The sequence below is a fragment of the Maniola jurtina genome, chromosome 3, assembly GCF_905333055.1.
Source record: "Maniola jurtina chromosome 3, ilManJurt1.1, whole genome shotgun sequence".
NCBI classification, from domain to species: domain Eukaryota; kingdom Metazoa; phylum Arthropoda; class Insecta; order Lepidoptera; family Nymphalidae; genus Maniola; species Maniola jurtina.
The window spans coordinates 10,850,228-10,874,751 of NC_060031.1; the positions used below are offsets into that span (position 1 = coordinate 10,850,228).

Genomic DNA, 24,524 nt, shown 5'->3' on the forward strand with positions numbered 1-24,524 from the left:
AAAAGTAACAATCTGCTCCGGCTTCGAACGGATAGCGAATATACAATTTTTGTAGGGATCTCCAATTTTTTTGAAAATAAAAAGTCACTCAGGAAAATAGTAGCTATTAGTGAATTATTCCCAAAATCGGTTAATTAGTTCCAGAGATTATTTCCAACAATCAAACTTACAAACTTTACCGCTTTATAATATTGTATTAGTATAAATATGGTACAAGTATCTTTAAAATATTTCCGCGTGCTATGAATTTTAAAGACTGCCTCAGGGTTAATATACTTACTGTGCGCATTAATTTTAATGCCGATAAATAACATTTTTGGTTCAAAACCAATGGTTATATCATTGCATTCATTATAATTTACCACTTAAATGTAAGAAAACGGCAACTGAGCTCGTTGTGAGTCCGTCAATGGTGAGCAAGTACAAAGTTGTCACGCCCAGCCGCATTCCTTAGAAATTGCGACACGGAGAAAAGGGTTTTTGAAATTTCTACTGCCATACAGTTGCTAGTCTTTTCCGGTTTTTCAAAATAACCTTTTCTAGTTTTCGCGATCTTTTCAGATCTGCAATGTTTACGGAAACGTTTTTATTGATCTCTGTTTTCTATTAGTAACGGTTGGTGACTACTTCCTGTATCGTGATATTTTTTTAAAACTCATCCCATCTAGACAAAACAGCAAAATAGAATTCATATTTTATTATTCTTTAAAAGAGGCATCTTTCGCATAACTTTTACATTGCAGTCACAGTTTTCTTAGTGCTAATATTGCTTTTGCCCTTAGATTTTTTTTCTACTTATTTAGTCGTTTATTTGTGTATTTGGTGTTGATTAGTGGTATTAGGTATCTCATAAAAGGCAGGATCTTCTTCTGAAGTTTCTCTAAATAATGCATTGATATAGTAATATATAAGTTTGTCACTCGTTCTTGCGTAAACAAGAATCTTATTGTTCCTCAGCATTTTAGGATGTACAAGATGTATTTTTCAACAAAGTAGATTTTCAAGCGTGATACATAAATGCAAGATTTATTTATGCTTGCTCTACTGATTAAAACCATAGCCATAAGTGATTCAGGTTCTTATTACGGCTTGGGTGTAGAAACTAAAAGTACCTAGCGGACGGGTTTCTTTACATGCTAAAACCTTAGGGTTAGGCTTTTCTATCGCTGGTTTAAGCAATAGTAAAAGGTTAAGATATCAGAGTAAAAGCTCGATCTATAGTAATTGCCATACAGAATTTACTTTGATGTAGGCATATTGTGTATTCGCTTTGGTTGTTCCTCCGTATTTCGTCACCTACAGTTAAGTGGTTTAGGTCTTATTTATAACCATGTATTTTCTTTCATGAAATTTAACTGAACAGCTGGAGATTTTATATTAATGTTATTGTCTTGTATTTGGGTTGCAAAACATTTTTAATAAGTCATTTATAATTAATCCCAAGAATCGAAATGCAAATTGTTATGTTGTAATTTTTTGTATTGAATGATAGAGACCTTTCTATTGCACAAATATTTTAAAAGTGAGAAACACTATTAAGTATATTATAATAGATAATATTACTCAAGTAGTTATCTACCTTTTGCTAGTGGTGAAAGTATCGTTGACTGAGACTAGTACAAAACCGCATATGAATATTTGTTGCGTACATATACGTTTGAAAGTAAAAGCCAAAACATTTGCGTAGCTAATTTAGAAAAACATTGCAAGCACAAAAAGTAACAAACTGTGGAATAATAATAGTATGTAAGTAGTAATTAAAAATATTATTTTACATGCTTCAAACTTTAATATTAATAGTAAAAAGATATTTACCTGAGCAGAAAAACCATATAAAAATATTGTAAACCAGATATTTTATCAAATGTAGACAAGTGGTTAAGCGTAGATGTAGACGGCTTTTTTATATTTTAACTACTAATTAGCAAGTATAAGTAGCTGCTGTGCTTTGCATACTGTTTTTGTTACTAAAATGTATAGTTATTTAAATAAAGAGGTCAAAATCCTTGGAGCAGACATTACATTAGGATTAGCAGCTAAAATTTTAGAAAAAACTTAATTTATAAATTATGATATTTAATGTTTTTTTAATTATTTCGTTCAAACTATGTAAATTCTAGTGCTATTCATGACATTGAAACGTTACAAGTCAGAAATTTTAAAATACTGTTTCTTCCAGATCGAGATAAAGGAAATAAAGGGATGAATATGAACATAGCGAACCTGTTATGCAATGAAGGCATTATTTCTAATACTAGTTTATTGGACTTGAGGGAATCTAATTCAATTTGCGCAGCAGCTAACGTTAAGCTGTTTACAGTTGCATGTTGTTGACCTGAGTCAGCTATGAACTATCAACTATCAAATAAGTAGCTTTGAAGGTAATTTTTATCCATACATAGATATAAGTATGTAATACCAAGAAAAAATGACAAATTGAAAGTAGGCTCCTATCCCAAGTGAAGCAACATCAACGTTTTTATAATTCCTTTCCGTACATGTAGGTATAGCGCATGCATAAATGAGGTTATGCAAATTAGCAGAAATAAAGTAGAAGGCAAAATCAACAAGAAATTTTAACCAGTTATCGGTTTCAAGTATCAATTTAAAGGATTTTGAAATTTAAACGTAACTGAAAATGTGAAGGTAGCTGTACAGGTATAGGTTTATCGCTAGGTGTTCTTTTTTAATTTCGCGTCTAAAAGCAAATACATAATAGACACAAAGAAGTTAGAAGTACTATTTAGTTATATCTCTAGTTGTGTCTGTAGTTCCAATTAAAGAGCAAATTAACGCCGCAACAGCGTTATCAGTGCCGCCTATGACAGACATTTGAAATAGGTTATCCAATCTTCATTGTGTTGGCGCCCTCAAACTTTTAAGTACTTTCATGGGTAGGTACTACTTTAATCTATCATCATAAGAAAGTAGAGTTTTGGAAAGCTACGTTGGATGGGCATCATTAATTAGACAAGCAGACTTTAAAATTATTAAGCGTTACACAAGCAATGAACTAAATACATCAATCAAATGTCACGGCATATAGTTAGCCGCTTCGTCGACTGTGACGAAATAAATGTTTTGTGGGACAACAGATCAGCTGAGCATACCGGCATACGGGCTCGCCGAGCCGTGCCACGAGGTGCGGGCCCGGCCGCCTTCGACCAACCGACGACACTTTCCTACTTGCAGGCTATAAATATTCAGCGAACGCTCTGCCAGAAGCCAGCGCTCTCACCGCACCGGCTTTCCTGATCGAATAATACCAACCTAGATACAGTTTGGGCTCAATTTTGACGATCCGCTTTCGCACCCCACCAGAAAGAGAGGACTCGTCGTTTCGCGCGTTCACTCGCGCTCGTGTCTCATTTATCCATCACTGCACATCCGCACCAATAGGCAAAATCACGATTTCACTGTCACAGCGAGCGGCGTCAGGTCCGCCGGAGTCACAGCTTGCACCAGCACAACGCGCTTCGAGCACCGCGACGAGCGCTGCAGTGGAGTACGCGGGTGTCGGGGTTGCGACGCGAGGTGAAATCGCCGAGAACCGAAACCGCGCCGCGAGGTCGAAGCGACCTCCACGCTCGAGAGCGTGAGAGCCGACGAAGCCTGAACGATAGCAGGTGTGCGGGCAGAAGTGCAGCGACAGTGCGGAGAGAGCTGAACGAGACGACGCGCGTGACTCGCTGCCGCCGACTGACGGGGCGCGCCGCTCGAGGCTCGCTTCACCACCACACGCGCACTCGCGCACACTCGCCGGCCGCCGGGAGGCGCGGAGCCTCGCCGCCCTCTCGTCTCCGCCGCGGCGCTGCTCCGCCACTCCGCCACTCCGCCGCTCCGCTCAGCCGAACGCATTTACCGATAATATTTTAAAATTTCATTCCCAATTTGACTTTAAAATCTTGATGTCCGTCGAAGCGACGCGGACCAGTAGATTGAATATTTACCAAAACGAGGTGTACTGTGCGACATCTCGTTGGAAGAATTCTTTAATCCGTTGCGCAGTGAATGAACAGTGCGTGTAAAAAAAACATAGCGCATGCGCAATGCACTGGCGCCTCCTTGCCTCAAAGTTAACAAGTTTTGTTGGCTTCAAAAGCACTTCATTTAAATTAAATTTGGTAACAGATCCGAAGATACGATCATAATATAGAGTTCGGAGTCAGTTTCTTGATTAAAAGAAGAAATCATGGAACAGAAGACTGAATCGTCACTTTTCATTCCAAAAACGTAAAAACAAAGTAACAACCGATGAATGCACGCGCGGAGGCAGAGTAAGGTCATCGGAATGCTTTAGGTGCGATGCTACAAATTGCGCAAATAGATGTTCCAATGAACTCGTTTAATAATAGCAGGCGTAGTGAGGGCGTCAGCGCTGAGCGTCGAGAGCTAGCCGCGTATCCACTCGACTATTATGCGAAACACGCTCAAGGTTGTCAGAGCACGTACGACGCCGTCACGCACTGCGCTCACTAAAATCTCACTAGAATCTTGAATGAGATAATTTGATCACGTCATCAACTATTGAAATTGCATTGCACAACTCTCGCACACTCCCTTTGATGTTTGCTCAAAAACAATTACATCTCAAGATGATGACGATAAAAGAGCTGATGATAAAACACAGTAAAGACCGATCCGAAATATTAGAACACATTTGGTTTAATCTAACTTAAAATTAAAGTATCCACTTGAACATATTGATTTATATGAACTTGGAATATGACTCTACAAATTAGAAATTGTGACAGGGAAAATTTTAATAGATCAGGCAGGTCTTGTTTGCTACAGAGTACTAAGACAACGCAAAAGAACCATCTTATTAACTTTTATCAAAAAAACTTCGCCAAGTTTCTGTCTAGCGCTTGGGTCAGACTGCTGAACTTTAACGTTTTATTTATTTGGAAAGCAAAATTAATAGATATAACGCACAAAGTAGAAAAAAAGGGTTGATAGAAATTATATGAAACTGTTGGTATCGTTAAATCCAAAAAGCCACAATACGAATAAAAATAATTTTCCGAAGAAAGACAAAATGATTTACATCAAAATGGACCTTCACCTTAGCAGTCACATTTTATTACCAAACTTGTATCCATATATCTCTCTCGAGATCAAAAACTGTCCCGAACTATAATTGACACACAACATATTTTGTCTCAAGAATTTGCAAAATTTTGCTTTGAGTTGCTAAAATACACCTTTATTTTTGGATTATAGTAGTTAGAGTGACATTCAAAATGGCATATGAAAAAAGATACGGAGTGCCACGAGCGTCACGCCACATCAAGCTTGGGAAACAACAAATTATTTTCATATTGAGCGACTGCGAATCTTAATTAACAAAACGTCCAAACAATCAGCTTTTCCTTGCTAAATTGACGTGAATGCGACATCCTAAATAATGAGACTTTAATTAAACAAGACTGAAAATAAATACTAAAGGCACAAAGCAAATAATCTTTTGCTTCTTCAATAAGATAAAAATTAAATTAAAAATTAGAAAAACCCCCGACACTAAAACCTCTAATAACTCAAAATTTAAAAAACCCCCAACACAAAAACCTCTATAAGAAAACTAGAAAAGAGCTGATAACTTTCAAACGGTTGAACCGATTTTCTTCGATTATAGCTAAGAACGCTCTCGATCAAGCCAACTTTTAAACAAAAAAACTAAATTAAAATCGGTTCATTCGTTTAGGAGCTACGCTGCCACAGACAGATACACAGATTCAGTTCAGCCGTTTGAAAGTTATCAGCTCTTTTCTAGTTACTGTAACCTTCACTTGTCGGGGGTGTTATAAATTGTATAAATAATATTTAGATTTAAGTTCTCGGTTATGTTTGCAATGTTATTTCAAATATTATAACGTTATAGAAGATAATCGACACTAAAGCTTTCTATTCGCTTTTATTGCAACAAAGCGTTTCTGAAAACGTGTTGCAATTATTCTAAACAGGACACAGTCGGACATAGTGTCGTCTAAACAACGTTGCGTTTGTTCGTCCGAGGTGGTCGCCCGGGATGCCAATCTGCACATCCGCCGGCGCCCGGATCATTGCCAGAAACACTTAGGGGAAAAGTCAAGCGAGCATTGAGAGGACTTGAAATGACGCGATAAACATTGCAATTTTAAAAAACGCTCTGCCCATTTTGCTATCCGTTGATAACAACTTAGATAAATATATTATTACTAGATTATGTCTGAATCGGAATTATATGGTTTTCCGAGGCAACGTGTAGCAGCTAGCTATTTTAAAATTAATTAATGGGTTTGCCAAGACGTATTATAAGCTACAGATATTGAAAGTTTAATTATTATAGTAGAAAAAGCAAGATGTCGGCATCCTATTGGGAAGATAAAGAACTAAATTTTATATGACTTGCTTGCTTGCCTTTTCGGTGAAGGGAAATATCCTGAGGAAACTTGCGTGCCTGAGAGTTTTCCGTAATTTTCTAGAACGTATGTCAAGTCTGCCAATCCGCACTATGGCCCTTCTCATTCTGAGAAGTGACCCGTGCTTAGTAGTAGCTTCATGATGGTGAAGAGTTAGAAGAAACTTAATAGAAAGAAATTGCGGTGCATGAAATTCCATTTTCATGAACTTTTCAATGTTTGTCGTGTGATAAAAACAAGCATACAACCATGTATGATTGATTAAGTATGTTATTTTTAGCGATATGTCATTTTAAAGTAACAAACGTAATTATGCTAAAATAAGAATGCATGCAAAACTTGCAGCTGTAAGCGCGTGTGCATGGCGTGAAGTTCCAAGTCGTCTAATTAACGTCATACACTGATGTTCGGATCAGTGTGGACATTTTATGTTCCCTTTCTTTAACGAGCATGAAATTGTTTTGATATCTCACATATTCATCTAATTGTCTTGCGTATGGGAGAAACACACTGGCACTATCCGACTCCACGGCACAAGACATATTATCGTCTGGTATTGGTCGCGTTTCTGATTTTAGGGATCCGATGTCAAAAAGTCGGCCAAGTGCGAGTCGGTATCGCACACGAAGGATTCCGTGCCATCGTTAGACTATGTAATTTTTAATTTTACAAGTTTTCATGACAGCCATTTTGCTATTCACCGTCTTTGTTTTTATTATAGCGACAATAAATTTTCACAGAGTGAAATATACTGTGAAAATTATAACTCTCTACCGACAACGGTTCATGAGACAGCCCGCTAACAGACAGATGGACGGACAGACGGACGTACAGACGGACAGACAGACGGACGGGCAGACTGATGTACGCGTACGGCCGGCAGCGTAGGCTTAGTATATATATGGTCCCGTTGTCACCGTTCGGGTAAAGAATCCGAGAAAAATTAAAAATATTTGGAAATGTTATATTATGAAGACATCTATAAATGCAGTCTGCGACCTGAGACTTCCATTATGAAATTAATATTAGAAATTGGATCAAATTAGCAATCGTATCTAGATCGTATCGAGAATGTCAATCTAACATTCTCAAAGTTGAAAAATTACACTTTATTTATTTTTGAATAAAAATTTGTTAAAAACATAGATTTTCAGTTTATTCTAGGGTTTTAAAAATGGTTCTTAGGAGACACTATTAAAATGTTGCTTTCTAATGGCTGTTTCTTGCAACCTAAAAAGGAGAAGAAAAGGTATGGGTGTGGTCTCCGCTTAGATAACTTTGGTCTTGCAGTTGAATGGGCCCACACCGGTTTATTATGGGGCTTCAGCAGCGAGAAAGTCTGCCGACGGGACAAAGGGTCTGATGGGCATGAAAACTTCTAAAGCCGGACAATGCCACATAAACGTTTAGATCTTTTTGTAGGCTGCGTTTTCGCATTTCGAGAGAACGTAACCGCGACAACAAACAGTCATAACTGACTACAAACAAGCTATTACCAGCTCGAAACTTTTGAATAAGTCAACCTAATATTCATTCAATTTTCGTTAACTTTGTTCGGACTTGGTAGAAGTCATAACAAAAATACACTTTCCGACCTCCAAGCGGCGTAATGACAAACTCTATCCAGGAATAACCGCATGGATTTAGGTCTAAAAACCCCGTGAGATTTCGTGCATTTTCCGGGATAAAAAGTAGCCTATGTCAAATATCCATGCCAAAAACTACGTCGATCCGTTCGCATTGTACGTGCCTGAAAGCGTGATTATCTGCTGAAAGTATCTAAATTTGTTTGTTGATATGCCTTTCATATCAACTAACAAACTTAGATACTTTCGCATTTACATAATTATTAGTTGATGATGGACTTCATTTGCATGCAATCAGATTTAAAAATCCCGTGAGAACTTTTTGATTTTGCGGGATAAAAATGAGTCTATGATACTCTTCAGGACTTCAACCATATACCTACTTGCAAAATATCACGACCATCATTTGCTCCATCGTAGCAGGATTGAAGGACAAACAAACACACCTTCGTATTTATAATCTTAGTAGCATGAGTTGTTAGGCCACTGACCGCTCCAGGATGCTGAATAATTAATTTTGATATTTCATAAAAGTGATCATTAACTACCTTTTTGGGACTGAGTTATAAATACTAACTCTAAATTGCTCCGATAAATGCAACGAACATTTTAATAATAATTAAAGTTTACATATATGGTGTGAGGACGAGGATATATCTGAAGGGTTTGGTAAGATTCGATCTTCTAATCATTTGCTTTAAAAGGACCTTAGAAAATTACAAACTTTAAATAGGTGCTTAAAATTTTGTTTGCATTGAGTGATTTTTCACGTTTCTCTCACCAGAAATTACCATTGTATGGAGGAGATCGTTGTAGAATATTGGACTCTACAGTTCTTTCTTCCTGAGAAGTTTGCCAATATTTAAACTCTTCTCTGATTCTCTATGGGTCAGTTACACGTCAGGCGATTTATATTAGAATTGACTAAACTAAACTTTAACCATCAATAAAAAAGTCTATGTTGTTCTGGCGTAAAACGACCTTTAGATAAGGTTTGAGTTAGGAGTGTTATTATTCGAAATTGGGCCCAAAAAATAATCGTTGAAAACAGATTTATTACATTTAGTATCAAAGGTAGGTACTACCAATTTTTTATTAACTCTCATTTATTTATTATTCACATTTTACCCTATTTTTAAACAACAAACAATAAAATAACATCAACAACAAAATCAATAAATAACAGAAACAAAAGAGAAATAAAATAACATAAACAACAAAAAACTAAAGTAACGGAAAAAAAAAATTACCTACCAATTATTATTATTATTTACTAGACAATGTCCGCGACTCTACCCCTGTGGATAAACGTTTTTTTAAATCCCGTACTTAGAAAGTTTTTGATTTTCCGGGATAAAAAGGAGCTTATGTTGCTTCTCCGAGATGCAAGCTAGCAAGATGTAGATAATATAATAGTTCATCCAGTGTGGAATTCAGTTATAGTTATTCCTGCGGGAATTTTTTAATTTTCCAGGATAAAATTTCGAATTTCAGCCAAATCTATTCAGCCATTGAAGCGTGAAGGAGTAATTAACCTACCATGCAAACTTTAGGACTAGCGAAAATATAGCTTATTTAACGAATAAGTTACAATTCAGTTTACCTTATCAAACATGGTCTAAAACGAAAAAGTTTGTAATCGGTTCGCTTCTGATGTTTTATTTTTTCCGGCTACCGTTTCTTTTTGCTTGCAGCGCTTGGCAATTAACACCTATCCAGAGGTCACGGCGGCCTCGCCTTTACTCAACCCTCACCTACGTCACTCCCACGCTACACCCAAGCCGAATTGATAATCCATACTAATTCCATACTAATAATATTAACGCCAAAGTGTGTCTGTTTATACCTTTTATCTGTAACCTTTTCACAACTTAACCACTGAACTGGTATTGACTAAAGGTACTTACAGAGATATTTTGCATCCTGGAGTAGATACTTTCAATCCCAAAGAATTAAATAGTTCCCTAAGTATCCCTCTTCTTAGGACTTGCGCAGATGACTTACTGTTGTCAGCGAAGGACAAAAATGGATCACTTCAGAACTGCATCACATGACGCACACGATGGACTAATTATACAAAAGATGAAGGACGTTTGCCCTCCACAGACAATAGTCCCTCAACTGCTCAAACCCTCAATGTGCCTTCTCCTTACGAAGATTGGATGATTCAACTTTTGGAACCGCTGCTCTAAATAATGCTGTTATTATTCCCAAACCACTGTGCACTGGTGCAAGTTTTTAACCACGATATCTTACGGCCAGGCCTTCTCATGCCTGGCACTTTTCCTTGCATGATAAATTCAAGGAATTCATCTTCACTTCCTGATGTTATACATCCACGTGTCCAAAATATTCTAGCTTGTTCTTCTGAATGGACCTCAGTATCTCTGCAACCTTTCTCATTCTCTCTTACAGTGTTATTTCGTAAGCAATCTGTCTAAGATATTCCCCTTTTGCACACCCACAAACGCTTCCAGCTTCTTAGTGAAGACCGCTGGCAGCATCAAAGCTTCTAGAATCATCATCCGTAGTCCTAGAACAGTGGTGCCCAAACGGCTAATTACGAGTACCTATACATACAGGTACGGGATTTAAAAAACCTATATCCTCGCGAAAGAAGTCGCCGGGCATCATTTGTTCTCGCATAAATCAATACGCATAAATAAAAACGCACCTCCGTTTGTATAATTACAAAGGTTTTTGATTTATGCCTCTATATTTATTTAGCAGCGGGTGTTGTAATGCTGAACTGCTTACATTTTTTATTTGGGATAAAGCGATTATGCTCGTGCGGGTAAGTTCAATTTGTACGTGTAAAGGTTTATTCACATTAGTACTCATTATCCATTATCTTTAGTAGGTATCTATCATAAATGAGAAAGTGTATCTGCCTGTCTGTCCATCTGGCTATCAGTCCATTTGTTACCTTTTCACGGCCATCTATTATACCGATTTCGACGAGGTAGGTACTAAGATATCTTGCCCGCTTTGCCTGCTTGCTACTTTTTATCACGAAAAATCATATAAGTAGTTCTCACGGGATATCCGGGGCGGGATAGGAAAAACCTAATGTACCTACTCGGAGTAAGTCGGGGACATCATGTCCTGGTTCTTATAGTATGAAAGAAACGGAAAGACTGATTTATTATTATCAATGTAGTTACAATTTTTTTTTTAAAGAATTTATGGGATTCTTTGAAAAATTAACGCAGACGAAGTGGCGAGCTTTAAATGCAATTATTTTGAATAGATACGTAGGCTATCTACGAGTATGTTTCTCTATGTTAATGTTAGTGACTAGCTTTTTAATTTGAAAATAATAATTGTGCTCGCACCTCTACAGAATGTTCGCTTTGAAGACGATGTATTGGGACTTGGAAAGAATAATAAAGTTGGTCGTGAACTTGCTTGGCGTTACTTGGAATTTAGCGCTCGCTGTTTTTATACACATAATTATGAAGGGCAATTGATCAAAAACTATCGATTAAGTAATATTTTCATTAACCTCTATTTCTTTTTTAGACGATAGTTATCGTTTAATTACGAAAATTATATTATAATATTTTTTTATGACGACAACTTTTCAATATTTAAGTAGTTAGCTTTTAAAAAAATAACTCGTTTTCTCTTCTTAAAAAAAATGTTGATTCAACAGTCTTTGATTTGATTTTATTTTATTTTTATTTATTTTACATCTAATTTGAACGGCAGTGCCACTAACACTAACTAGATAATTAATAATGAATTATTATACAAACACAAAAGAAACAAATACGAAAAGAAATAAAAAATGATATAATAATAACAATTGATAATAATCAATTTAACAACAAGGGTAAATGATCGTGTATAACATTCAAAACGAGAATCCATCAATAGTTAATCATATTTAGTGGAGTATAATTGAAATGGTTGTAGTACGCGGCACTCATATCTGTTGCGGGCGCAAGTAGGATTTCCTTTTTAGACCATTCCTACTCGTCCATTGGGTCAGTGTGCAGGGAGATTCTAGCATTTCCTATCGTTTATTTAGACTAGTGTTTCAGTAGTAATGTTTGCTTTATATATCACTCTGTATCAAGTCCGTTATTTTCTTTTACTGTGTTAGTACTTTGTAGGATTTCTAAAGTAATTTAAAGTATTTTTGGTAGCAAATATTCCAACCTAAAGTCAGCAATTTGTTATTATTTTATTTTTAATCGCAGTATTTTTTTGTTATTGGGTTGGCAGAATTTATTTGCGGAATGTGCTCAGATGTCTGAACTGTTTGAAAAATGAGTTTCCGAAACGATTCATCAATCAGATATACATATTATATTAGTTCTCTGAAGTTGCACTTTTTAAAAATATAGGTTGCTAATAAATCTACATAAAATAATGACCTATGTAGAGCCAATGATATAATAATTAAAAGAGCACATGGCCCGCGAACGACCTAACAATATTATAAAGGAATAGGTACATCAAAAACCACACAATTAAGCCTTCCATCCACGGCTAGTACGAAAAGCAATTCACGATGTGCTACATCGATTGCCATAATAGTTTTCTCTGCCAAATCGGCCATTTGCTTATGCGTAAGCGAGACGGAACATACCAACGTGACCTAGAGAGGTGAATAAACGTCTATAGTGAGTTCAACCTAAATTTTTGACCTGATTCGATGTAAAAACTCGATGGGCTAACGACCCTGACGTAATCGGATAGAAAAAACAACACACGGAATGCAGTCCGGCTTCTCAAGCTTTCTTTCGTTAACTTTAATCTCTGAATTGTAACGGGAAACAGACCGCTGGACTTCTAAACTGTGAAGTGTGACGCATTTTTGGATCGCTCTTGAGATTATTTCGAATTGGTTACGAAATCTTATTAGAAATTAATTTTACTTAGGTACCTATACACAATCAACATAAATGCATGTAAAACAAACATTGCACACTTAAACCTAAATAATCAACGAAATAACAAGCCAAGTTAACATTGTTTAAAATGCGGTAGAGGTTTAAAAAGTCAATAAAGAAACATATACTTAAGTGAATAAATATAATTCAAACATCAATAATTTTTAGCCTTGCCAAATTTCGTGGTAATCCATATCAGAGAAACTATACTTAAACTATGCTGATGCTTATATATGTACGTTTCCAGGTACTTAAGAGGGCTCTCTCCGTCACTCGTTTCATACAATCGTAGTTCCAATTTCATTTGAATACTAAGCAACCAAAGTCCATGAAATTTTGCAGACATATTCTAGAAACTAATATCTATGTCTGTGGTTTTCCAGATTTCTGTTAAAATATTCGGTTTCAAAGTTACGCGGTCTTTAAAATTTTCATGCAAATCTTTGAGCCCCTGTAATTTTAAAACTACATATTTTTAGAAAAATCTAAAACACCACAGACACAGATATTAGTTTCTAGAATATGTCTGCAAAATTTCATGGACTTTGGTTGCTTAATATTCAAATGAAATTGGAACTACGATTGTATGAAACGAGTGGAAACGAGTGACGGAGATAGACCTGTTAAGTATAATGACAATTGAAACAACGACAAAGAAAATAATACAAAATGGTCATATAAAAATAAATACGTTCACCCCCTATTAACAAAGTAGGTATTATTTTAAGTCTGGTTACAATCAAATTAGCATAGCGATTTAAAATACATTGGAGCATTAAGTGCTGTACGAAACAAAGAGCTATTCATTCGTGTTGCACTTGTGCGCAAATGCACGATATGCATTTTATTAGCTTGGCTCTTGTGCAAAACAAAATGATCTTTAATAGCACTTTTGTAACGGCAAGAGCACAGATTTGTTTATAGTATCCGGACAAGGTTTCACTGCAGAGTATACATGAGATTCAACGATATGCTTTGTTATTTAACCCCCGACCCAAAAAGAGGGGTGTTATAAGTTTGACATGTGTATCTGTGTGTCTGTGTATCTGTCTGTGGCACCGTAGCTTCTAAACTAATGAACCGATTTTAATTTAGTTTTCTTTTTGTTTGAAAGGTGGCTTGATCGAGGGTGTTTTTAGCTATAATCGAAGAAAATCGATACAGCCGTTTGAATGTTATCAGCTCTTTTCTAGTTTTCTTATAGAGGTTTTTCTGTCGGGGGTTTTTAAATTTTGAGCTATTAAGCAGATTGGTCGATTGAACGTCTGTATCTATCTCAAAATTTTGGTTTTGATATAATTTGAATTGATTACATTGAATTTCTCGACTTTTATTTTATGAAGTAAAACAGTAGGAACGCTTGGTTGAACTAATATTTCAATAAAACATTGTTATTGTATACAGTTTTGTTTTACTCAGAGTATACTTACGAGTACCTACCAAGTTAACTGATATCTTTTGAGGATCCTTAGGAACTCCTAAAAAACTAGATAATTTCTAAAACTACAGTTGAACTTGTGTTACCAATATAATAATTAAATATTATGCCCCTCTCCAGTCATCTTTCTAGGTAGAACATTATCAGTGCATACAATTCCATGAGTGTATTAATATTACTTCTTAATCAAATCGAAATGATTCATCTGGTTGAAATGAAAAACCAGCTAAGCCTCCTAAGCCTTTGGATTAAAAACCTATTATGGATAATCAACTTTTTGTTCTTACATGACAAGATAGAGTTGAAAACGCATGACCGACAGTTAGCATTTTAACAACTAAAATCAATTTTCTACTCTTAACAATTTAAATCGATTTTTAACGCTCAAGGGATTACGAATCATTAATTTTTTATGCCCCTTGAGAGTAGTGAATCGATTTATAAAATTAAAACGTATTTGCTATTTAATCGCTTTCGTTCTTGCTAGAGGTTATAAGCCGAGACATCGTTAAGACCATACCTGAGACGAAAGAAATTTATTGAGTAGGTATTGGAAGAAACTGTTGCCGTCGCGCTGCGCCCGATCACATGAGTACCAAACGAGTTATCAATGTGTGAACGAGTAGTGTATTTGTGTGCCGGCCGCCCGCTTCCCACGCTCACCCTCGCCCCTCCCAACCCGCGCCTCCGCCGATCGCTTGCTTTGCTTTTAGTCGGATGTGGATGTCGACGACTGCAGCTTGCGTTACTCTAATACCTAAACTTACCTACCCGCTCTTATTATTGATTTGGCTATTGTTAACGGACTTGAATCTTTGCTTCACTGTTTTGACTCGGCTTGAATATCGGATTTTGTGTAATTGTTTCATCGACTGAAGAAAAATCGTAGGCAAGTATAGTTTTGTTACCTACTTATATTTTATAAGTAACTATTTCATTTATTTTATGATATTATCTATACTTTTACTACTAATACTATAATACTATATACTATACAGTGTGTTTTTTTAACTTGGACAGTATGGGGAAATCTGAAACCATAGAAGATACAAAGAAAGCGTCTTAGAAACCATTTGCTCTCTTTTTATGAAAACAATTTTGGTGGAATCAATTTTTTGGTCAAGCGTGAGTTGTCCATTGAGAGTTGAACATTTATTGAACCACTAGTATTATTAGGTTACCTTACCTACCTACCTAACAGTTAGGTACTTAGAAATTGAATGAAAAATCATTTACTAAAATTTGACCAACTTCTGCTGTCCCGATTTTTTTCTTTCCAAACAATGAAATGATCCTTACATGAAACTGAGTCGATCGGTATTAAAATAATTGTCAATTTCATTGATTTTTATGGACAACTCACGCTTGACCAAAAATTTACTCCACCAAAATTGTTTTCATAAAAAAAGAGCAAATGGTTGCTAAGATGCTTTCCATGTATCTTCTATAGTTACAGATTTCCCCATACTGTCCAAGATAAAAAAAAAACACACTGTATACTATATATGCCTGTATACTATATAGCTGATGCCCGCGACTTCATCCGCGTGGAATTAGGTTTTTAAAAATCATCAATCAATCGTACCTCAAAATTAAATTTCAAATTCAAAATATTTTTATTCAATTAGACTTTTACAAGTTCTTTTGAATCGTCAAAAGCATCTACCACTGACTGGTTTGGAATGCTTTTCCTACCGATAAAAACCAGCAAGAAACTCGGTGGTTGCTCTTTTCAAAGATTTGATATACAATATTATGCCATGTATAAAAGCAATTGAAGTCCCGCGCATTGCTGGAGCGAATTGTAAAAAAAAAGAAACTCTGATAGATTCACTTCGTTGTGTGTCTGTCCGTCTGTCTATAGAAAACTTCCCGTTGACCTAGAATCAGGCAGGTAGAAAGGCAAGTAACGGGAAAAATCTGAAAACTGGGCCAGTTTTTTTTTGTAAAAACTTATTATTTCTAACTTTATAGTAATTGTAAAACTAAAAAGTTAATCTCATTACAATTTCAAGTAGTCCAAGTTTCAAGTCAAGTCCAAACACGGCTAGGATACATTGTCTTATTACGAAGTTCCGGTGCCTGTCTTTCGGTTTCATCATCAGATCTACGTTACTAAATGGTTCTTTCTTAGTGCAAATGCTAATCGTATGTTATGTTTTCCTATTTTGAAGTGTTCCCGCGATTTCTCTAGGATCCTGTCATCAGATCCTGACATGATGCCCATGGGACCACATCAGCAGTATTATCGGATTTTAATAGTTGTATACCTACCTAAAAAGTACTTTTTATTACAATTTCAAGAAGCCCAAACACTACCAAAATCGCTTTAAGTTTTGTATAAAATGAAGAGTTCCTTCGATTTCTCCAGACTGCCATCATCAGATCATGACTTGATGATCATGAAATCACTTGGGAAGTCTACTTTAAACAAAAAAAGATTTTTTCAAATCGGTCCAAGCATTTTTGATTAATCGGGGAACACACATTGAGAAGCTCCTCCTTTTTTGAACAAGGTCAAAACACTTCTCCTTCAGTTTGTTGCATTAAAAAGTATTCATTTAAATCAACGACTTAAAAAAAATTCAAAAGAAAAATAAAACCGACTTCAAAAACCACAAACACTAAAAAGTAAAAAATAATTTTTGTTTAGCTACACGTGTAATGTACCTAGGTATGAAGTCGAGCGAGCATAACAAAATTAGAAATCCAAGAGTGAAGCTCACCCTCCTTCATACCTAGGTAGTAGGTACATTACACGTGTAGCTAAACAAAAATTATTTTTAACTTTTTAGTGTGTGTGATTTTTGAAGTCGGTTTTATTTTTCTTTTGATTTTTTTTTATTTCACAACTTTTAGTGGCCCCACTGTACTATAATATGCTATGCCCAGTTAAAGCCTACTGTTTACTAGCTATTACACTGATCGCGAGCAATTTGCTCTTATCCATTGAGGAGTTCTGTTCTCCATCTCCGAAGAAATTCATCAGATCTTCACCAAATTCATATGGGACCACCTGCACAGTATACCCTTTCAAACAAAAAAAAAATTTCCCAATCGGTCTAAGGGTCTTTGAGTAATCGGGGAACATACATTAAAAAACAAGATTCCGACGAATTGAGAACTTCCTCCTTTTTTGGAAGTCGGTTAAAAATAAATGATTGCAATCGCGATATAAAGTATCTCAACCCTGCTTCAACAATAAAAAATAATACTTACAATCACACGATAATAAATAAAAATAATCATTGTATCGTGTAAGTATCGACATCGGTGTACATCACTAGAGTATCGATAAAAATATGATCAAGTGCCACTTCCCTATTAGTGTACGTGTAAGCTTTACCCTCCCTCACCTCCAACCTGCCCCCGTAAACTGCGAAAGGGACAACTGCAGCTCAGGCTGATTTTACCTACCAAAAACCTCGACCAAAAGACGTTTCGTATTTTGCTGTTTCCTTCTTCAAAACTGGACAGATCTCGATGGTTCTTATACCAAAATTTAGAAGAAAAGTATATCTTTGCTCCTATGTTTTGCTTTTTTGTTAAAAACTTATCAAATTTGTATAACAGTCGTCTGAACCTGACGGTTGAAACTGGCGATTTTTTCGGGTTTTCGGATTGTCATATTTATTTTCGTGATTATGTTTTGGAAAAAAGGAAAACATACAGGCACGCATTAATGAGACCTAGATTTTTGTGAAAAAAATCATTGCTCTAGAGACATTATCCACGAAGGAAACAGGAGAATACGTTTGTATGGAGAAAAGCCACTCACGCTTGCTCTTAAGCGGAGTGGGTTTATGTTTATGGCGTTGCAAAGAGGCCGCTACCGTCTTGGTATGTTGTTGCAGATCATAATAATTTATGCGCCACTGCAAAACAATCTTATTTATCGCTAAGATTAAAAGTTATCTATATTGTTTTATACTAGAGTCGCAGGGAGCCGCTCGATTAAGGCGGCGCAAAACCGTGGCGTGTAGAAGTCCCTACAAGAGACCTATTTCCAGCAGTGCACGTGTATTGGTTGTTGACGGTGATGATAATGTTTATAATGTATAAACCTATAGTAAATCGCGCTAATGTGAGTATGGGTCTTTTGCACACATAGTTTTAGAAAATGTAGGGAATGGAAAACTATGTTATTAGTCCGAGAACATCTTGTATCCGGATTCCCATGTAAATATAGGTGTCAATGCCTCGGGTGGATAATTTAAAAGGTAATTATAACAATTTCAGATGTTGTATGTAGGTACATATATGACTTTGGTTGCCTTCTTCAAGATAGCGCCATAGTAAATCTTAGCAAAAATATACCTATTATGATTGCTATAACAAAATCAAAATAATAACGATTATAAAAGCACGCATCCATGGCTCTGGAAACTACTTTGTATTATGAGATTTATTGAGGTGTAGCAACCAACGTTTTATTGTGATTGCTCTTGATGACAATCATGCTTTTCATAAAAAGCAATGATGAGGTTATAGGTTTGAGTGCGCGTGCCTAAAAGATGCCTATTTAGTATTTATTCTTACATTGAAGAAACTTTATAAAAGCAAAGACAATAAGTTGTACAGAAAACGTAAGTCAAATTTTACGACTAATGAATTGACGACAAGAAAAGTACATATTTATTATGCGCCCTGAATTATAATGATGTTTGGTGAATAACGAAATCCTCTTATATTGTTCTCTCAAACATCAAGTGTCCATATTCGTAAGTGATTTGCATAATATTTTACGGAACAAGGTATATATTGAAATAAATTCAAATTTGCTACTATTAAAATGAAATGAGTCTTTCCTTATTGAAAATTATTATGCTCCGCTTACGGCTTACAAGAACTAAACGTGAATTTTAAAATTACTCATCGATAAAAGACAGGAATATATTATAGAGCCAGTGAAGGTTTCAATTTCCGAGAAATGAGGGCGATTTTATAAAATTATTTCCCATAAACATCTAACAGAATCAATTTGCTACCTAATAACAGAACTACCAAAAGGATGCGGCGCAGTTTTATAGTTTTATTTTTTGATCTTCAGAAGAAAAGCTTCTGTTCGTTCTGTTGTTTAAAAAGATGCGCAGCTTTAAAATGACTAAAAATACTGAAAAAACATCAGTTCAGCAATGATGACAATTAATGTTTAAAAGTAGACAAACGAATAACTAGTAAGTAATACTAAATACAACTTCTTTAACTTTAGAAGATATCTTCCACTAAAAAGATAAGATTTTATGTCAAAACTGAGCTGTTATAAAGTTGTCGAAGTTATACAGAGAGAGCCAATAATGAATCAAGTTATAAAGCGAGACTTATTGAAAGTGCAAGCAGTCTACGAATTTCATTCCACCACTTGCGACTGGGCCACTGTGAACACAGAAATTGATTCTCCAAATGACGTAACCGAGGATCTTAACCCAGTTGGAATATAGACTTTACGAAAGACACTATTAGGTTCATTATTTATCAACGGGAACGGTTGCATGAGTTGTTTCAATATCAATGATATAACACTATTTATAGAAGAACTAGTAGCGAAACCTGTGGAGCAGGATAGTGAGCTTAATGAGAGACATCGTTGAATTGCCACATGTATCCAGTTTGAACGATGGCTTACACTTATCTGGTCACCTGGTGATCATGATCACACCCATACACGAAGGAAAAAATACTAAGATTTATTCATGTGACATTCACGATTATTTTTGTTCGTTATTTTATCAAAGGAGTCATTTTCGCGTGAACAATTTCGCGTCGCCGCTTATTTTCATTTAATCCTTCGAAAAAATCAATTTACTTAGTCTGACTCTGGTTGCGTGGGTTGAGAGATTTTGGAGGTCAGATTTTTCACACGTATTAGCTGTTTCCATAATCAGAATGTAAGATCTAAGAATTTATCGTTTTCGGTAGGTAATTTTATTAATTCAAATACTAGAGAACATTATCACATTAATTACGTCACGCTGTTTGGTAGATGTATGGATTTGGGGATATAATATTACTTACCCATGCATAATTCTGAAGTGGATCGATATTTATCTACTTTTAATTGAAAAGTGAACAAAAATAGAAAATAAGAAACTGACTGACTGATATAATATCAACGTATAGCTCGAAACGCCAAGAAGGAACTGGAGATTTTGCAACTGGATTCTGTCGGTAACTTTAACCTCACTAACTAAGAATTTTGCAAAATTCCAACGGGGATTTTTAAAAATCATAAACCACGCGGGCTGCCACTTAATTAAGGAAAAAGCTAGCTAAGCATAAAGCAATTACGCACGTTGTTAAGTTTGAATCTTCTCAGTTTATTGGTAACATATTTTATGTTTGAAGCTCAAATAAATCTTTATTGTACAGACGGACAGGAACGAGCTGGCAGTTACTGATCAGTACGGGCTTTAGCAGACGTGATTCTTTTAGCATCAGCGATCGGCGATTTTGCGACTGCATCGATGCTGCATCACGTTTTGTTGACTTTTTTCGTTCGATTACCGTACTAAAATCACACGTTTTAGCGATTGTTGTAATGTTGCGTCGCGTTTTGACGAGTATAGCTGTATTTAATTAATAAATTAAATCGATTTGGTCATTTATTCAATCCGCATCGAGCTTTCGACAAGCAACTTAACGCTGATCACTAATGCTTTTTTTTTTTTTTTTTTTTTTTTTAATCCTTTATTTATAGGCTTTTACATTTATGCATGTCAGCCTAATTGTACCCTATCTTATCCTACAATTCTATCTATATATACAATTCTATCTTATCCTACAAACCTATCCTGTCATACAAATTTCACAATTTACTTAGGTACCCTGTAACCATCTAAACAGATTGCAAGCTCCGTCAGAATTTGGATTAGCTAATAAGCTATTAAAGACACCAACTTGCAATCTGTTCAAGTTTAATAATTCAACTAGACGGTCTCTTCCTGATTGGAATCGGACACATTCCACCAACCAATGATATACATCATCTATGACTCCACAGGAGTCACAGGTTGGAGAAGATGTTTTTCTCATAAGAAATCCGAATTTGTTGCCTGGAATGTGTCCTGATCTAAGCCTGTGGGCCAACACTACATATTTCCTTTTCATTCGTGTACAGCTGCTCCAAGGTATATGAGGAGGCTCACTCTGCAACGTTCGATACCATATTCCTTTTTCTAATGACATTTTGTCGAAGTATTCTTTCCAATCTCTGTAACATAATTTTCTATATTTTGGTAATGATTCAGAATAGTCGCCCTCAACTTTAATACTTCTTCCTTCTTTACATCCACATTTTGCCAAAGAGTCAGCCTCCTCATTACCTGACAGTCCAATATGCGATGGAACCCATTGCAACCTCAAATCCACGCCCAAATTACTCAACTCATCTATAGAAGATAGCACTGCATAAGCTACCGAAACACCTCTGATACCAGAGGCGGATCGAGCTATATGCTCTAGTGCGCTTTTGCTATCGGTACAAATGAGAACCTTTTTTTGATTAGTTGTCTTTACATACGACAGTGCCTCCGAGATCGCAATGAGCTCAACCGTCATAATACAGATCTCTCCATCTATCCGTAAACAATCATTACCCAACAAGTTACTATCCCTTTTTGTAGCAACAAAAAAACTAGCACCTCGGCCCTCGTCAGTTTTTGATCCATCAGTATAAATAACAAACCAACCCGCATACTTGTCCCTAAGCTCTTTAATAACATCATATTTTAAATTATTTACTTCATATGACTTTTTGGACTTGCTGACACTTTCTAAATTACATTTAACAATATCGTGAACATTAATATTAGTAACCCAAGTCCTTAATGTAAACATTTCAAGACATACTGAAGAAGAAATAGGTTCTAGTTTTACTTCATCATATACGGACACAAGCAAAGGAACTTTTTTATTCGTCCAATAATGATTACTTCTACAGAGACCACTAAGAACTTGAATTCCTTTGATAGTGTCGTTGTCTTTCCACGATAACGCTTTTAAACAATATTTAATGGCTAAATACCTCCTCCGTTGCTTTAACGGTGGAATACAAAGCTCACTCTCCATAACGTGAATTGGAGTAGTCTTTATAAAGCCCCCTGTTATTCTCAAAGCCTGATTTTGTAACCTATCTAATTTAGCTAAATGACATTTTGCGGCATTGTCATATATGAAGGATCCATAATCTATACGACTTCGTATTAAAGCTAAATAAATTTGACGCAAATGTTTAGTGTGAACGCCCCAGGATGATCCAGCCAAAACATTAAGTAAATTAAAACATTTTTGCACTTTTATGACCGTCTCGCCGATGTGCTTACCCCAACGTAAGGATTTGTCTAACCATAAACCTAAATATTTATAAACTTCTACCAACTCTAAAGAAAAAGTGTCCACTTTTAATTCTACTCGTTGTCTTCTATGACCCCTACTAAATATACAAAATTTTGATTTTTTAACAGATAGCTCCAATCCCATATCATTTAACAACTCATTAAATATAATTAATGCTCCCTGTAACTTGCTAACACTCTCAAATATGTCTTTATTTGTACTAAATAAAACAAAGTCATCCGCATATTGACATAATGAAACATTAACTACTCTATGAAAAATTTTAGCTGTTACAATATTAAATAGTATCGGTGACATTGGGTCACCTTGAGCTAAACCTTTATATGCAGATCGGGAAAAATAGGTCCTCTTATCTACACTATCCTGAATTTTGAGGTGCCTTTCACTCAAATAATTCCATATATATTGACATAGTTTTTTACCAAAGCCAAATTCGTCTAAAGTCACAGTCAGTTTTTCTATCAATACGTTATTATAGGCTCCATCAATATCCAAAAAGCAAGCTACTGTTTGAAGGTTTTTAGAAAAACCTATTTGAATATGAGTTATTAATTTTGCTAGACAATCGTGACATGAATGTCCTCTTCTAAACCCTAAGGTAAATGGAGAAAACAGATTATTTTTTTCCATATACCATTCAATCCGTCTAGTAATCATTGAATGTAAAATTTTGCAAATACATGATATCAAGGATATAGGTCTAAGCTTTTTATTATTATTACCAGTTGTATTATTCGAATTTGGTTTTGGTATTGGAACCACCAGAATATCACGCCATTGTATCGGTATATTGCCTGTGTTTACTATACAGTTGTACAAATCTAACAGATAGAGCTTTCCAGCCATTGGCAAGTGATATATCATAGAATACGTGATTCCATCATTACCAGGTGCTGTGTCTTTTGCCTTTATGCAATTATATAGCTCTTGCAAAGAAAATGGACTTTCTAACGATACATTTGAAGAAAAATATTCGGGCGCTTTTGTAACTACATAATCAGGGGCGAGACTACATAAAAGCTCAACTTTTTGATCCTGGGATACGTAACACCTTGGTGATCGGAAACCTTTTGTCCAACGTAGACGCTGCCACATGTCAGAGATTGTTGTTTTTTCATTAACACTATCACAATAATTTTGCCAATCTGCTGTTTTTTCTTTTTTAATCGCAATTTTAGCACTCATTATTTTTTCTTCCAGATTTGTTAAATTATCAGGTGTTGGATTTTTACGAAACTGCTTCAGAGCCAATCTACGCTTAGCTACCAATTTTGACAAATCTTGGTTCCAGTATGCCTTAGGCTGGAAGCCTTGCTTTGGATTCTCGCAAGTTTTTACCATAGGAATAAACCTATTAGCTGCATTATTTAACTGATTGATAAAGTTGTCATATAATAACTGAATATCAGAGTGTGTATTGCTGGAAGTGAAATGATATTCTAAATATTTTGTATACGAATCCCAATCAGCCTGTTTAAAGTTCCGTTTTTGTGTCATAATGACTAAATCCTTATACTTAAACTTAATTTTAATAAAAAGATGATCGCTTCCCAAACTTTCATTTAAAACTTTCCATTCAAAGCCTAATGCAATATCACTTGATACAAATGTTATGTCAGGGGATGTTTTTTGAACATTATTATTAACATATTTAATTCTAGTGTGATCACCATTATTAAGAGATATATAGCCAGCCTCTAATGCTGCATCATAAATATTTCTGCCCCTTGTATCAGTTTTATAAGACCAATTCGTATGGTGTGCATTAAAATCCCCTGCTATTATACAGTTATTAGGAAAAAAAGAAAAAATATCTTCCCAATCAGATGGTGATGTGTTGATC

General features: G+C 35.5%; 1 protein-coding gene across 2 annotated transcripts in view; it reads right to left on the reverse strand.

Moving 5' to 3' along the window:
- Positions 1–24,524, reverse strand: part of LOC123880801 (ecdysone receptor) — a 319,231-nt gene that overhangs the window by 224,942 nt on the left and 69,765 nt on the right. The window contains exon 1 of one of the 2 annotated variants that reach the window (XM_045929118.1): positions 3,271–3,710. The exons of the other annotated variant lie outside the window; for it this stretch is intronic. The gene's annotated coding sequence lies outside the window, so the exon portion shown is untranslated. Of the gene's footprint in view, positions 1–3,270; positions 3,711–24,524 lie in introns of those variants that run through there. 2 annotated transcript variants of the gene reach the window in all.